The sequence below is a fragment of the Leptonychotes weddellii genome, chromosome 5 (assembly GCF_054177405.1).
Source record: "Leptonychotes weddellii isolate Sample4059 chromosome 5, ASM5417740v2, whole genome shotgun sequence".
Lineage (NCBI taxonomy): Eukaryota > Metazoa > Chordata > Mammalia > Carnivora > Phocidae > Leptonychotes > Leptonychotes weddellii.
This window is the reverse complement of record NC_138373.1, coordinates 111,094,525-111,109,978: the sequence shown is the minus strand read 5'-3', so window position 1 is coordinate 111,109,978 and position 15,454 is coordinate 111,094,525. Positions and strand designations below refer to the sequence as shown.

Sequence of the window (15,454 nt, the reverse complement as noted above, 5' to 3'; positions counted from 1 at the left end):
TTAAAACACCTCAAATAAGAAAGGAGGAAGATAGAAGTTATGTTAGCATAGCTGCAAGGAAGAACAAAATGGGCTTTCCTCCAATTATTCTTGAAATGGAATTACCCCATGCAATGTGTATCTACTTCCCTTGGATGCTACTGAGCACAGCTCTTCTCCAGTGGATTCCATTAAGTGTTCGTTGAAAACTTATATGCTCAGCCATGGCCTTGACGTGTATGATTTAAAAGATGATTAATAGTTTTTTGGCTTTCGGCTCGGGGAGGCAAAGGTGCAACTTTCTTTGGTTGTCCCGAATCCGGGTTCATTGACACCAGCCACCTCCGCCATGCCGCCTAAGTTCGACCCCAACGAGACCAAAGTCGTGTACCTGAGGTACACCAGTAGCGAAGTCGGGGCCATGTCTGCCCTGGCCCCGAAGATTGGCCTGCTGGGTCTGTCTCCAAAAAAGGTCGGTGATGACATCGCCAAGGCAAACAGTGATTGGAAGGGTCTAAGGATTACAATGATAACTGTCCATTCAGAACAGACAGGCCCAGATTGAAGTGGTACCTTCTGCCTCTGCCCTGATTATCAAAGCCCTCAAGGAACCAGCAAGAGACAAAAAGAAGCAGAAAAACATTAAGCACTGTGGAAATATCACTTTTGATGAGATTGTCGATATTGCCCAACAGATGCGACACTGATCTTTAGCCAGAGAACTTTCTGGAACCAGAAAGAAATTAAAGAAATCCTGGGGACTGCCCAGTCTGTGGGCTGCGGTGTTGATGGCCGCCACCCTCATGACATCATAGATGACATCAACAGTGGTGTGGTGGAATGCCCAGCTAGCTAACCACAAAGGAAGATGTTTCAATGAAGGATCATTTGACAACCAAAAAAAAAAAAAGATGATTAATACTCACTCATACCTGTTAGATTAGAAAAAGAAATGGAAAGTAACAAGTGTTGGTGAGGATGAAGAGAAATTGGAACTCTTATGCACTGTTGGTGGGAATGTAAAATGGTACAGCTTGCTATGGAAAGCAGTATGGTGGTTTCTCAAAAAGTTGAAAATAGAGCTCCCATAGGATCTACCAATTAAACTTATCGGTGTATATCCCAAAGAATTGAAAGCAAGGTCTTGAGATTTCATAGAACCATGTTTGTAGCAGCATTATTCATAAGTGCCAAAAGGTGCAAACAACTCAAGTGTCCATCTATAGATGAATAGATAAATAAAATGTGGTATGTACACATTTGGATGGAATGTTATTCATTCTTGAAAAAAAGCAAAATTCTAACATATGTTACAACATGAGTGAACCTGGAAGAGGACCTTATGGTAAGTAAAATAAGCCAGTCACACATACATATTAAAAAAACCCCAAAACTACAATTCCAATTAAATGAGGTACCTGAAACTGTCAAATTCATGGATACAGAAAGTAGAAGGTCATCACCAGAAGCTGGGGGGAAAAACGGAATGGGAAGTTATTGTTTAATGGGTATAGAATTTCAATTTGGTAAGATGAAAAGAGTCCTGGAGATGGATGGTGGCGATGGTCTTTAACACAGCTAAACTGTACACTTAAATTTTACTATCTTAATCATTTTTATGTTTTGTATACCCCCCACACACCAACACAATGATTAAGACACAGTTCCTGCCTTAAGTGTTTTACAGCCTCTTTGTGGTGATGAGGTAAATGAGGTTATACTTACTTAAGGGGAATAGTAAAAGATGAGTAAGAGTGAGCTGCATGTAGAAAGAAGGAAGAAAGGTAGAGGACACTGGGAGAGACATATGAAGAAACTGGAGGCTAGGATGGTTGAAGTTCAGAGGATGCACCAAGTAGACAGTGGTATTAGATGAGCCTTGAGAGGGAGGCAGGGTCCATATTTTTCAGAAATTTCTAGGCCACACGATAGATTTAGTCTTTAACCTGAAGACTTGTTCATCAAATGCAATCAAATGTATCTCTGATGAGGTGTTTTGGGGGTTGCACAGTTCCATATTATTCTCAGGTTCCCATAATTAGGGCCACTGATCTGCTTGCAACCTCTGTTTTGTTTTGCCTTCAAAGTGTCATTTATGACTAGTTGAGGAGTAATAGCTCCATGATATTGTCAAAGTACTCTTAGAATAGTCCATCCCTGGGAATTGGACTTCTTGTTGCTCCTGAGTTTCAGTTGGCTTTTGGAACCTAGCATTTTTTTTATTTTTCTTACAGTTTTATTGAGGTAAAATTGACAAGATATTGACAGTGTGATGATTTGATATTCATATATATTGTAAAAGAATTCCTCCCCCGAGTTAATTGAACAAGTACACCATTACACATATTTACCTTTGTTTATGTGTGAGAACATTTCAGCTCTATTCTCTAAGCAATTTCAATTATACGATACAGTGTTATCATCTATAGTCACCACGCTATACATTAACCCTTCAGACCTTATTCTTCTTATAACTGAAAGTTTGTACACCTATAAGTGATACCATGGGAAATTTGCCCTTTTTTTAAAAAAAAAATATTTGAGAGAGAGACAGAACAAGGAGAGGGAGGAGGGGCAAGGGAGAGGGAGAAGCAGGCTCCCCACTGAGCAGGGAACTCGTCGTGGGGCTCGATCCCAGGACCCTGGGATCATGACGTGAGCTGAAAACAGATGCTTAACCAACTGAGCCACTCAGGCACCCCGGAATTTGTCTTTCTCTGTCTGACTTTTTTCACTTAGCATAATGCCCTGCAGGTTCAACCATGTTGTTGCAAATGACAAGATTTTCTCCTTTTTAAAGGTTGAATAACATTCCTGTGTGTGTGTGTATGTGTGTGTGTATCTCACATTTTCTTTATCTATTCATCCATTGATGGACACAGGTTGTTTCTGTATCTTAGCTATTTTGAATAATGCTGCTATGAACATGGGAATACAGGTATCTCTTCAAAATGTTGATTTCAATTCTTTTGGATATATACCCAGAGGTGGAGTTGCTGGATCATATGGTATTTCTATTTTTAATTTCTTAAGGAAACTTCATACTGTTTTCTGTCATGTTTGCATCAATTTATAATTACACCAACAGTGTGCAAGCATTCCCTTTTCTCTGCATCCTTGCTAGCATTTGCTCTCTCTTTTTTATAATAGCCATCCTAACAGGTGTGAGTTGATATTTCATTGTGGTTTTGATTTGCATTTCCTAATGATTAGTGATGTTGAGCACCTTTTCATGTACCTCTTGGCTATTTGTATATCTTCTTCGGAAAAAATGCCTGTTCAGTTCCTTTGCCCATTTGATTTTTTTTTTTTTTTTGGCTATTGAGTTGTATGGGTTTCTTGTATATTTGGGGTATTTGCATATTAACCCCTAATTGGATATGGGGTTTGCAAATATCTTCTTCCATTTGGTAGTTTGCCTTTTCATTTTGTTGATAGTTTTAGAAGTTTTGCTGTCCAGAAGCTTTTTAGTTGGATGTAGTTTCACTTGTTTATTTTTGCTTGTATTCTAATATTTAAAATAAAACTATCTTGTTCCTGATTGCATCCTTACCTGGTTACCCACACAGTAGATCACCTCTCTCCTAGGACAGAGGATCTGTTCTTGTCAATTACCTTCTCCTAAGTAATTGTTTGCTTGCATGGATTCTTAAGTATGAACTTTGCCCTAAATATTCTGTTTCTCTGCTCTGCTAAACTTTTGGAATTTTGGATTATGTTGGTAATTAACCTTCAAATATCTGTACTAATCTCTTGATGGGAAACTAAAGATGTGTAAAGCATTTTTATTTGACAGGCATATATAACTTAGTGGAGGGGCTACAGATAACTTTCTAATAAGTATCAAGCTACAGTGGGTATTGTGATAATAGTATGTAAGTAAATAATTCTCTGGACACATAAGAAAACCATTTTTACAGGGGTTGGTGGGGAGGAATTAGAGAAGGTTTTATATAGGAATTGCAAATACCATTTGGATTGGGTCCTAAAGGACAAATAGAATTTTGGTATGTGAAGAAGGGAAGAAAAGAAAGAAATCTGGCAAAAAGAACAAAATGATTAGTATTTGGCACTGTCCCAGTTACATAGAGTGCCTTAAATATTTGTTCAATGATGGTTGGATGAATGAATGAATAAATGTGTGGGATGAGGAAGAGGGAGTAATCAAAGAAACTCATTGTTGCTAATTTTGCTAACTGGGTATGTGGTCATGCCAAGACTCAGGAGCTAGAGCAGTGGCAGATTTGGGTGGGGTAAGGGAAGAGAGGGCTATTTAGCATATCTGTGAATTTGAGGTGCTTGGGTGCATCTTGTGGAGGTTACAGCATTCTCATAGCTCAACCTTAGCATTCCTCAATTAGCAGCTCATGGAAGGGGGGTTTCTCAGAAGAAAGACAATGTGAGGGAGATAATTTGGGGGATTTTTATAAAAATCCAGGTTAAAATGACTATCCAAATTAAGGTATTGGGAATATATCAGAAGGAGTAATAGGATTTCCTAATAAAGAATTTATATGAGAATATAGTCTGAAAACAATAAAATCTGAATATAAACAGCATATATTGATTATGAAAGAAATTAAACAAAAACCAGATAAGCAACAAGAAAAATTTTATGACTTAGGTCTCCAACCACTCATGAGTACATTTTTCAGAATTACAAGCTTGGCTATTATCTCCTTTTAAACTCCATGGTGACTAGAGAGAACACTACTCTAGGAAAAAGAAGACCCGGTCAAGACTTCTACGTATAAAAGATGAACTATATCAAGGACATAACTTATTTTACTTGAGTTCTGTTTTGAATTAAGCTGTAAGGCAAATACTTAAATTACTGTTCAGGGATTTGGATTAAAATATGAAGATAAACAGGAAATCCTAGAATTTCTATATTAACTGTAAAGCACATAATTGTTAATGAATGAAGAACGAATGTGGCATTTTGTTGGTTTTAATGTAAATCAATGTAAGTAGTGAAAGTATTGTAATTGTCATCAGCAAAGTTCAAATTTTGAGTTCTAGTGAAAAGGAAAAAAAGCATTAGTTTAGCTTTCTGCTAATTAGAGGGAGCAGTATTCTGAATTAAAAATGTAGTTGAACACTGTCTCCTGTTTGTAGATAAAGCACTAGACCTACTTATCTCAAAAACTGTAGATAACAAGATAAATCAGATAAATTTGGACAATCTTTCTAAGCAAAGCATTTGACATTATAAAAGATATTAAAACAAACTTGGAAAGCTACAAGGACATTAACCTCAAAACAAACAAAACAACCAGTCACATGGAGAGCCTGAAATATACCCTATTACATACAGAAGTAAAAAGAATAGCTCCCTGAAGTTGGTGTCACAGGACCTGATGTGCATCGCTGCTTTACTATTCAGTATTTTTGTGACCTTGGATGAGACATTTACTTGCTTAGACTATAACTTCTTTACCTGTGAAATAAGGGGGGAAAGGTGCTGCCTCATTGGCATTAAATTTATATAAAAGTGCTATGGAATATGAGGCATTTTATCACGCTAAAAACTTTCAGGAAACAAAAGTGATGGTTTAATTCTAGAATAAAATTTTGATTAGAAATTATGTAATTTTATCACCAAAAAATGACCACAGTTATATAAAGAGTATATATACTCGGATAGAGAGATATATCCAAGTAAAAATTATAGGCCCCAAGTTGATAGCAAATACAGAAAGGAGAAAAAAAAGAGTTCTATTTTCTCTGTTTTCATCAGGATGTACATGCAAATGTTTAGTTTAGCAAGGAAAGTTTGAGATTAGAGGGGTTTTTCATTGAAATAGAATTCAGTGGCTATAATTAGAAAAGGCACAAGAATAAGTTAAAAAATGTGTTGAAGGAGATCAAGAGCTACAAACTCCTAACTAATTATAAATAAGTTACAGAGATGGAAAGTACAGCACAGGGAATATAGTGAATAATACTGTGATAACAGTGTATGGTGTAATGTGTAGAATTGTCAGATCACTATGTTGTATACTTGAAACTAATGGAACACTGCATGTCAACTAAACTTCAACTAAAATAAACAAATAAAGCCTAATGGTCCAGGTAGGCAATTCGTGAAAACATGTTGTGATATGAAGAAAAGAGGATTCTAGGTCTTGGCTTAGGAACAGATCTGATAAATTTAATGATGAATGATTACACAACTGTGTGAATATACGAAAACCCAGGGTGCCTGGGTGGTGCAGTGTGTTAAATGTTGACACCTGGTTTCAGCTCGGGTTATGATCTCAAGGTCCTGAGATCAAGTCGCAGTCAGTCTCTACGCTCATGGTGGAGGCTGCTTGACACTCTCCCTCTAACCCCTCTCCCCCCCCAAAAAAATAAAAATAAAGTTTTAAAAAACATATATGTACTAAAACCCACTGAATTATATGCTTTTATTATTTTTTCTAAATATTTCACATATTTGAGAGAGACAGAAGTAGCGAGAGAGATAGCGAGAGAGAGAGAGAGAGAAAGGGTCTGGGGCGGAGGGGGAAAAGCAGGCTCCCCACTGAGCAGGGAGTCTGCTGCTGGGCTTGATCCCAGGATTCTGGGATCATGACCCTAGCTGAAGGCAGATGCTTAACCAACTGAGCTACCCAAGCGCCCCGCATTGTATGCTTTTAAAGGGTGAAACTTATGGCATGTGATTTATATCTAAATAAATTTCTTCTCTAAAAAAAGTTGAAAGTATAATTGACTGATTCCTACAATTTTTTTTTTTAAGATTTTATTTATTTATTTGACAGAGAGAGACACAGCGAGAGAGGGAACACAAGCAGGGGGAGTGAGAGAGGGAGAAGCAGGCTTCCCGAGAAGCAGAGAGCCCGATTCCGGGCTCGATCCCAGAACCCTGGGATCATGACCTGAGCCGAAGGCAGAGCTTAATGACTGAGCCACCCAGGTGCCCCTACAATTTGTTAAATAGCTAAACATTGATTTATAATTGGAGGATATAGTCCTTATGATCATGTGAGTAGCAGGAAAGAACATCTGGGAGGGGAAACTAAGAGACCAGATTCCAGTCCTTATACAATCACTTTCTGAGCTGCTCAGAGTATATTTCCTCACCTGAGAAAGGAAGTTAATCATAAAGCATTTTTCAAGGGTTGTTGTGGAGGTAAAATGAATCAATATAAATTTAGTGAACCATAAAACTCTATTCAGCAAACATATTTAACCCCCAAAATATGCTTAGCAATATGTTAGATATTAGGGATATAAAGATAATTGGACAAAGCTTGTTCCCTTAAAGAACACACAGTGTAATGGGCTAGGTGCCTTACTGTGCTATCTTATTGCCACTTAATTAGCTATGTGTGCAGAGTGATCTAGAAGCCCAGAGAAAGATTTTGAAACTAGAATCATAGTAAGAAGCACCATACAAATTTGAGATACTAAGGTTTATGCCTATAGACTTAAAATGGGGAGTGGTAAGGAAACTATCAAGTAATTTACATATGAAATTTAAAGTGTGAAATTAAAAAGAAAAATATGAAATTAAAAAATTAAATAAAAAATGGCAGCACACAAACTAGCCATGTTACTGGATACAAAATAATGTACTGAAACTTTTGATAAACTGTTAATTTATGAGATCATTCCAAATGTTTAAAGAAAACATAGAAATGTTTACTTCTAGCTGAAGAAAAAGATTATAGAAAATGAGTAATAATATATAAAATCAGTTTAGCTGATCCCTGTATTTATTAGACATTGTCTCTATTTTCCCACCTCCACCAAAGGGAGTAATGTTTGATGTTAATGTGATGGACATAATTTCCAAGTCTGGGACCCATTCTGTTGCTCTATTTCTTTGTTCCTACTCACTAAAACATATATCTGATAGATATTAATCATAGAATTTGTAAGTTGGCTAGATGTGATCACGTAAACAAAAGTAGTCAATTACATTTTTTTCTTCAAGATTTTTTCTTTATTTGAGAGAGAGAGAGAGTGTTGGAGCGGGGAGATCAGAGGCAGAGGGACAAGCAGACCCGTGCTGAGCGCAGAGCCTGACATGGGGCACGATCCTGGGACCCCAAGATCGTGACCTGAGCTGAAACCAAGAGTCAGATGATCAACTGACTGAGCCACCCAGGTGCCCCTATTTTCTCTATTCTAGAGAGAAATATCTAGAAATGATGCCTTTCTCATCATGGTACAACTATAAAATATTTAGAAGTAAATTTAACCAGAAGAGTAACAGACCTATACAAAGAAAATAATGACATCTAATTAAAACCATAAAACAAAATTTGAATAAAGGGATAGATACATCATGTTATTGGAGGGAGAAGGCAATATCATGAAAATGTCAATTATATTTCATGCAATTTCAATGAGAACCATAACAATTATTTTCACTGGATCAAATAATCTTAAAGTCTAGATGGAGGAATAAATGTCTTAGAGCAGCCAATAAAAATGTGAAAAAGAACACCAAGAAGTTATTTTTCATATCAGATATCAGAGTGTACAATAAGGCTTCTGTAGTCAAATAATTATGGAACTAGAAGAACAGATTAGTAGAAAAGATTAGAGAATAATGAAAATGTTAAATATATGGAATTAATCCTGACAAAAACAATGGCTTCAATTTTTTCTGGAGGAGAATAAAAATGGATCCTCGCCTTGTGCCATATACAAAAATAAATTTCAGACAGATTAAACTCTAAAAAGTTAAAAATGTATAAATGATTAAAAAAATGTAGGTGTTATTGCCAAAAAAAAAAATTGCACTTAACCACTTAAAAATGGAAAACCTATGTATGGAAACCAAAACACACAATGGATCTGAAAAACACATGTGGTCACAATGGTTAATATTTATATGGATAAGAAAATGTATAAGACAAAGGCAAACAGCCCAAGAAAAATGGGCAAATGTTATGAATATGTGATTCACAGAAAAGCAAATACAAATGATCAACAAACATATGAAAGAATGCTCAAATTTATATGTTGAGAAATGTAAATGAAAGCAAAAATGAGATATTCATAAATATTAGAATGGCAGAAATTCAAGACTAGTAATGCAAATTATTGGTAGGAACATAGAAAAAAGATTGTTCATATATTGCTGATGGAAATAGCCTCTTGTAAAGGTCTTTGGGGGGGCGCCTGGGTGGTTCAGTCGTTAAGCATCTGCCTTCGGCTCAGGTCATGATTCCAGGGTCCTGGGATCGAGCCCCGCGTTGGGCTCCCTGCTCAGCAGGAAGCCTGCTTCTCCCTCTCCCACTCCCCCTGCTTGTGTTCCCTCTCTTGCTGTGTCTCTCTCTCTGTCAGATAAATAAATAAAATCTTTAAAAAAAAAAAAAAAGGTCTTTGGAAAAATTTAGGGTGGTGTGCTGTTGTAGATGGAGTCTGAAGAAGATGGACAGAAGATAAGGGGACATGGGAAGATAAATAAAAAGGGAAAGGAGGAAAAGAAGACTGCCCTTTCCAAAAAATGTGAACCATATTTAGGCACTTTTTGTGTGTGTGTGTGGTATATATATATATATATATACACAATGGAATATTATGCAGCCATATTTAGACATTTATGTGTGTTTGTACATAATTTAAATTGAAAGCCTTGACAGACAAAAGAGGAAATTATCAAAATATGGCTGAGAGAAATGGTACTAAAGGGTAACTATGAATTTGCCTGTATTTGCAAAAACCATTTGTAAATTTTACTATTTTTGTAACAAATTACTTGTAATCCATCTTATAACTTGTGCCACAGTTAATCAATCTCTATTCAGTGCAGGGCTTCCCTGTATTTTTCATCTCCGAGCACACATCAGGAATGATAATACTTGCTTGGAACACCGGCATGGTGGGGGAGGCTGTTTGGGGGTGACTCCTGACGTGCCCAGGGGCTCTGCTGCCCCAGGAGAGGTTCTGCTCCAGAGAACCGGAGCGCTAAAATGTTTGGCCATACAGAATGCTATAATTTCCATTTTAATGATAAATTATTTTCTATTTTATTTAACCCAGGAATTCTGTTGTTACGTATGAATGGGTCATAGTAGCTCATGCTAAATTTTTTAAAAAAGGGATAGTAAATCCTTATATCCCATAACCCCAAATTTCTCTTCTGCATGGAATATTCTCAAAGCAAGCATTGAATGCGTGCTGAAGAAAGAGATGTCTATGGCTCATTCACTCTTAATATTTAATTTTCATAGAATCATCTTTTGGATTTTATCTTTCCAGCTAAACGTAGGATAGTATTGCCACGAACACTCTATTATAATAAGGGAATCATGTTTGCCAAATGTCTCAGCCAAGATTGTTTTCTTTGTGAATAATAGAAAACCTGACCATCGTGGCTTAATTTTTCTCACAGAGAAAAAGTCTGGAGGGAGCAGTCCAGAGTAGCATTAATAATTCCACATTTTCAGTATCCGAGGCTCCTTCTTTCTGTTCCCGCATCTTTAGCAAGTGGCTTTGATTCCTTTTTTTTTTTTTTTTTTTTTATTAAAAGATTTTATTTATTTATTCATTCATTAGAGACAGAGAGAGAGAGGCAGAGGGAGAAGCAGGCTCCCAAGGAGCAGGGAGCCCGATGCGGGACTCGATCCCAGGACCCTGAGATCATGACCTGAGCCGAAGGCAGACGCTTAACCATCTGAGCCACCCAGGCGCCCAAGTGGCTTTGATTCCTATGGTCACAACTGGGATTCGTTACATTCAGGAAGGAAATGAGGGCAACACGCAGTGCCTGTATCAGAAACTGGGAACGCTCGCAAGACTTTCCAGCAGGCTTCTTCTTACGTGTTGGTGTTGAGAGCCATGTAATGTCACACCCAAGCTGCAAGAGAGATTCGAACTTTTAGCTAGATAGGTGGTGACAAAGACTCTGGTCAAACTCTAGGCTCCTCTGAGCCCTCTTTTTGGACTAAACCTTAACTTTGGCCCCCACCCTTTCTTTGGTCTGCCTAGCCCTGGGTTAGGAAAGGATCCTCCTTGAGTCACTTTAGTGCAAATCCCTCCACCCTTGATATTTGATCAAGTTCCTTATCCCTGACCTTGGTTGTATAAGTCCTTGGCTTATCTTTAGCAAGAATCTTATTAGGTCAATTTAGCAGATATTCTCTTACCCTTGAAGTCTTCTGTCTGCAGTTTTCTATCCACGGACCCCATCATTCTGTTCCATGGCTATAAAACCCCAGTTTTCCTTGCTGTATTTGGAGTTGAGTCTGATCTCTGTCCCCTATTGCAATATCCTTATTGTGATACTCTTGCATAAAGTCTTCCTTACCATTTTGACAAGTGTCAGAATCATTTTTTTCTTTAACACTGGCCACTCTGCAAGGAAGTAGGATTCTGCTAAGAAGAAATCAATGGATAATGGAGAAGCAACTAACAGTGTGCCTGCAAACCAAACGTGTCCTTAGTCTAAAAGCTAGTCATTTACATTTGAGGAACGAGTGTCACACGGGGACATCAGTCCTTGTAAGTTTGCGGCTTAGATTTAACTTGCAAGTTTGTCAGTGATACATACCTAAGAATCCAGTAAAATGAACTTGTGTAACTTTCTAGCTCTGTATTTTGTAGAAGTATTGTGAAGTTTAATTAGCTAATGGTTATAAAGTGATTTGATGAAAGTTACTGCAAGTATGTAATGCTTTGTTAGATAATGTGCGAGTAATTTCACAAAATCTGGATAACTGTCAAGTAATTAAAGGCAAATGCAATGTGGATGCTGTTATGTGACTTCCATTAGTGTTCATCAGAGGTTGACACACCCATTGAGGAAAGAGCAGATCTCATACTGTTCTGAAATGGTTTTCGAAAAATCCTTACTCCTCTTTTAAAATCACTTTAACCATCTGCTGGTAAAAGATTTGAGAGGGATGCCTGTGAACTTAGCAATTAAATGTGCTAATACAGTAGCAGGAGAAAATGATTGTCACACCTGTTTTTGAAAAACAACAACAACAAACAAAACAAGTTCCACTACCACCCCCACACCAAAAAACACCATCTGGTTTTCTGTGAAAACAAGACGTCAGATTTAAAAAAAACCAAAAAAACCCCCAAAACCAAAAACCAAAAAAAAAACCAAAACCAAAAAAAACCCAAAAACCAACTACATGTTCAGTATCACTATATATTCTGAACATGTAGTTGCTTTATTCCTCTTAATTCTTAGAAATACTGGGGTCTTAGGCAGAGTTATCAAACCAGTATTACTGTGTATTTTCCTTCATCCTTTGGATTTTGAGAAAACGGAGGAAGGGGACGAAACATAACCGTGAAAAAGTTGCTTCATTGTACTTTGTCAGTGAAATTCTTAATCCACCTACCAAAGGCAAGGATTACATATTTGTCTCAATTTAAGAAATATGAGTATCTGAAAATTAACATGTATAAAGCCAATAAAGAGATACATTGCTTAAGAATTCTTTACAGAAGAATCTATTGAGACAGAATGCAATAAAATGGAGTTCTGTGACCCTGATGAAGGTTTCTAAAAATCTTTAGCAAATGCAGGTCAAAAGTTGTTTTTTTTTTTTTTAATCTTCTAGTTGGCATTTCTAAATGAGTAGGCTACTAGAACCTCACTTTCTGATGTTATTCACGTGTTATTGTTTGTCACTAAATTTCATGTTTCTCTTAATAGAGAAATCATGATTAAGACTAAAAATGAAGGGGGGGAAATCAGAGGGGGAGACGAACCATGAGAGACTATGGACTCTGAGAAACAAACAGGGTTGTAGAGGGGAGGGTGGCAGAGGGATGGTTTAGCCTGGTGATGGGTATTAAAGAGGGCACGTACTGCATGGAGCACTGGGTGTTATACGCAAACAATGAATCATGGAACACTACATCAAAAACTAAGGATGTAATGTATGGTGATTAACATAATGTAATAAAATAAAATTTAAAAAAATGACCATAATAATATCTGCCAATATAATATATGTAAAGTTCATTGCTCGGTGTTTGGGAATGCAATGCATTCAATATGTGGTTTCTCTCCCTTTCCCTTCCATATCTATTCTTCATCAGATTTGGAGTTCCTTGTAAGCAGTGGCCATATTTAATTCATGTGTGTATCCCCCCTCCCAGCATTAGGAAATTATCTTATGTATGGGATCTAATAATATTTATGCAATTAAAGTATAAACTAAAAAATAAAAGACTAAATTTTAAAATTTGTACATACTGTTCAGCTATGAAATTTTAAAATCACTAAAATTACATCATGAAATTTGGGACATTATGAGAGCTTCCCGGCATCAGGAAGATTGGTATAAATAAAATCAGCATGGCTTGATTCATGGTTGAATCACATCCATCACTCCAATGTCCAGTGTGAGAACCATGTAACAATGTAAATTAAGCAATCTGTGAGATCCAGGGATTTCTAAATTTGTAGTACCTCCCAGAAAAACTCAACTTTCCTTTTGGCTATGCATTAAATTTAAAATTAACTTGATACACAACATTTTTATTTAACTTAAATTTTGTAGAAACATCTATCATGTGACAGTAAACATAGGTTAATATTGAGCTCTGGTTTTTCATCTAAATGATGATAGTTAACATGATGTACCCAACCTATTTATGTTAATTTTCTATGTTAACTATCTATGTTAATTTTCTCCAAATTAAGCAATAAATAGCAAGTAGTAAGTTTATAATCCAGATACCATTTTATTATTATTTATGGGGAATTTGACACTACATCAAGACTCTCACAATATTCTTTACTGGAATGATGATATGTGCATATTCAAGAAAGTTATATTACCCCAGTACCTGGTAAGCTTCTAAGAGTTATAAGATACATGAAGACTTCAGGTGAATAAATCTTTTCTGTGGTTTATGATTTCCTATTGATCAAATGAACCCTGAAATAGGGCTTGCACCTGAAGTTGCAATATCTCTGTGGTAATGTAATAGCTAGAGATTTTTTTTTTCTGTCTATTCTGGTCTCAAATACAACAGGTTGCTTACTATCATTCATGTACTAAGGGAAATTCCTGAATTTTTGCATCAAATTGAGATTACTGTATATTTAACACTGTAATAAGTAGCTCACCCAAATAAAATTGAGCACCATTTAGGCAAAGTTCTATAAAGGATGCTTATTATCTGGTTTGTCCTCTTTACTCCCCAAGGTAATACTGTCTTGTCAGCTTGGTCCACCTCACCTACATATCTCAAAGCAATAAGACCAAAGTTACTTTTTCTATGTGTATTAAGCTCTCCCACCACAGGGTGCTGATGAATGGGCTGAGGCTGCTCTTCAGGTGAAAACCTCCAGGAAAAGGCAGCTTTGGTGTCCTGAGATACCGCAAAGCTGTGGGGAGGGACAGCTGGTCCCAAGGATGTGCAGTGGGATGGCATGTTAAGGTTGCTATGGCCTTGGACTTCGGTGGAGGTGGGATTGGGGCCCTGGGATTCTGCAAGTTCGCCATTTCTACTCCAGGCCCTTCCATCTCCTGAAAGGTTATAGATTTGGGGCTGGTACATGTGTTTTATTTATTTATTTTTAAATTTTTTTAAAGATTTTATTTATTTATTTGACAGAGAGAGATAGAGAGAGAGAGGGAACACAAGCAGGGGGAGTGGGAGAGGGAGAGGGAGAAGCAGGCTTCACGCGGAGCAGGGAGCCTGATGCGGGGCTCGATCCCAGGACCCTGGGATCATGACCTGAGCCAAAGGTCTGGGGTGCAGCCTCCCCAGCATTGCCTTTGGGGCACAGACCTTTCGGCACCTGGCCAGGCCTCTGGGGAGAGACACCCCTGTGCTGTGACTCTGATTGGATCCAGAAGGCAGGTGAGGTATCCATGACAATTAGGGTTTGGGTGTTAGTGCTGTGAGCCAAACTCCTATGAATGAGTCTGAGGCAACCAGGTGTTTCTCATATCAGCACTCCTCTGCCAACCCCCTAGCTCTCAGGAGACCCTGCAAGATCGGACTTCTTCTGGGAAGGGTGGTCCACCTCCCCAGATACCACCATTCTCTGAGCCACCCCTGATGCTCAGCACATCCCAGCCCATTCTTTCCCTGCCATTGTGTCAGAACCCCCTACCTCCCCCCTCAAAAGTTTATTATAAGGTTAAACTAGGAACAGTACACACATAGGATAAATACTGATTGACGATGGTCAAATCTATATACTGTGAAATGAGATGACTCTTTTCTGAGCAATCACCTTGTATTTAAATTTGTATATTACACACTCCGAATGCTATATAATATGGTGTTCCACCACTTACCACCCCCTGCCCACCCAAAGAAAGAGATAAATATTCTCCCTAGACTCTTGAGTGGACTTCTTTAAAAACCTTTATTTTTTTTAACACTTTATTAGTTCCTTTTAGGAGCTCTGCAGTTGCTTTAAGTTCATACTTTAACTTCAACATCTCCCCCTAAACTCATTTCTAAACCTGTGCGTGTTTCTAAATAGATTCAGGCAATGGTAGATTTAAGAAAGGATGTCCTCTTGGGG

At 37.5% G+C, this 15,454-nt stretch overlaps 1 protein-coding gene and 1 pseudogene across 2 annotated transcripts in view; both read left to right on the top strand.

Moving 5' to 3' along the window:
- The window catches only part of TAFA2 (TAFA chemokine like family member 2), a 425,372-nt gene that overhangs the window by 221,770 nt on the left and 188,148 nt on the right, over nt 1–15,454 (top strand). The window lies entirely within an intron of this gene.
- On the top strand, nt 329–835 carry LOC102744175 (large ribosomal subunit protein uL11 pseudogene; annotated as a pseudogene).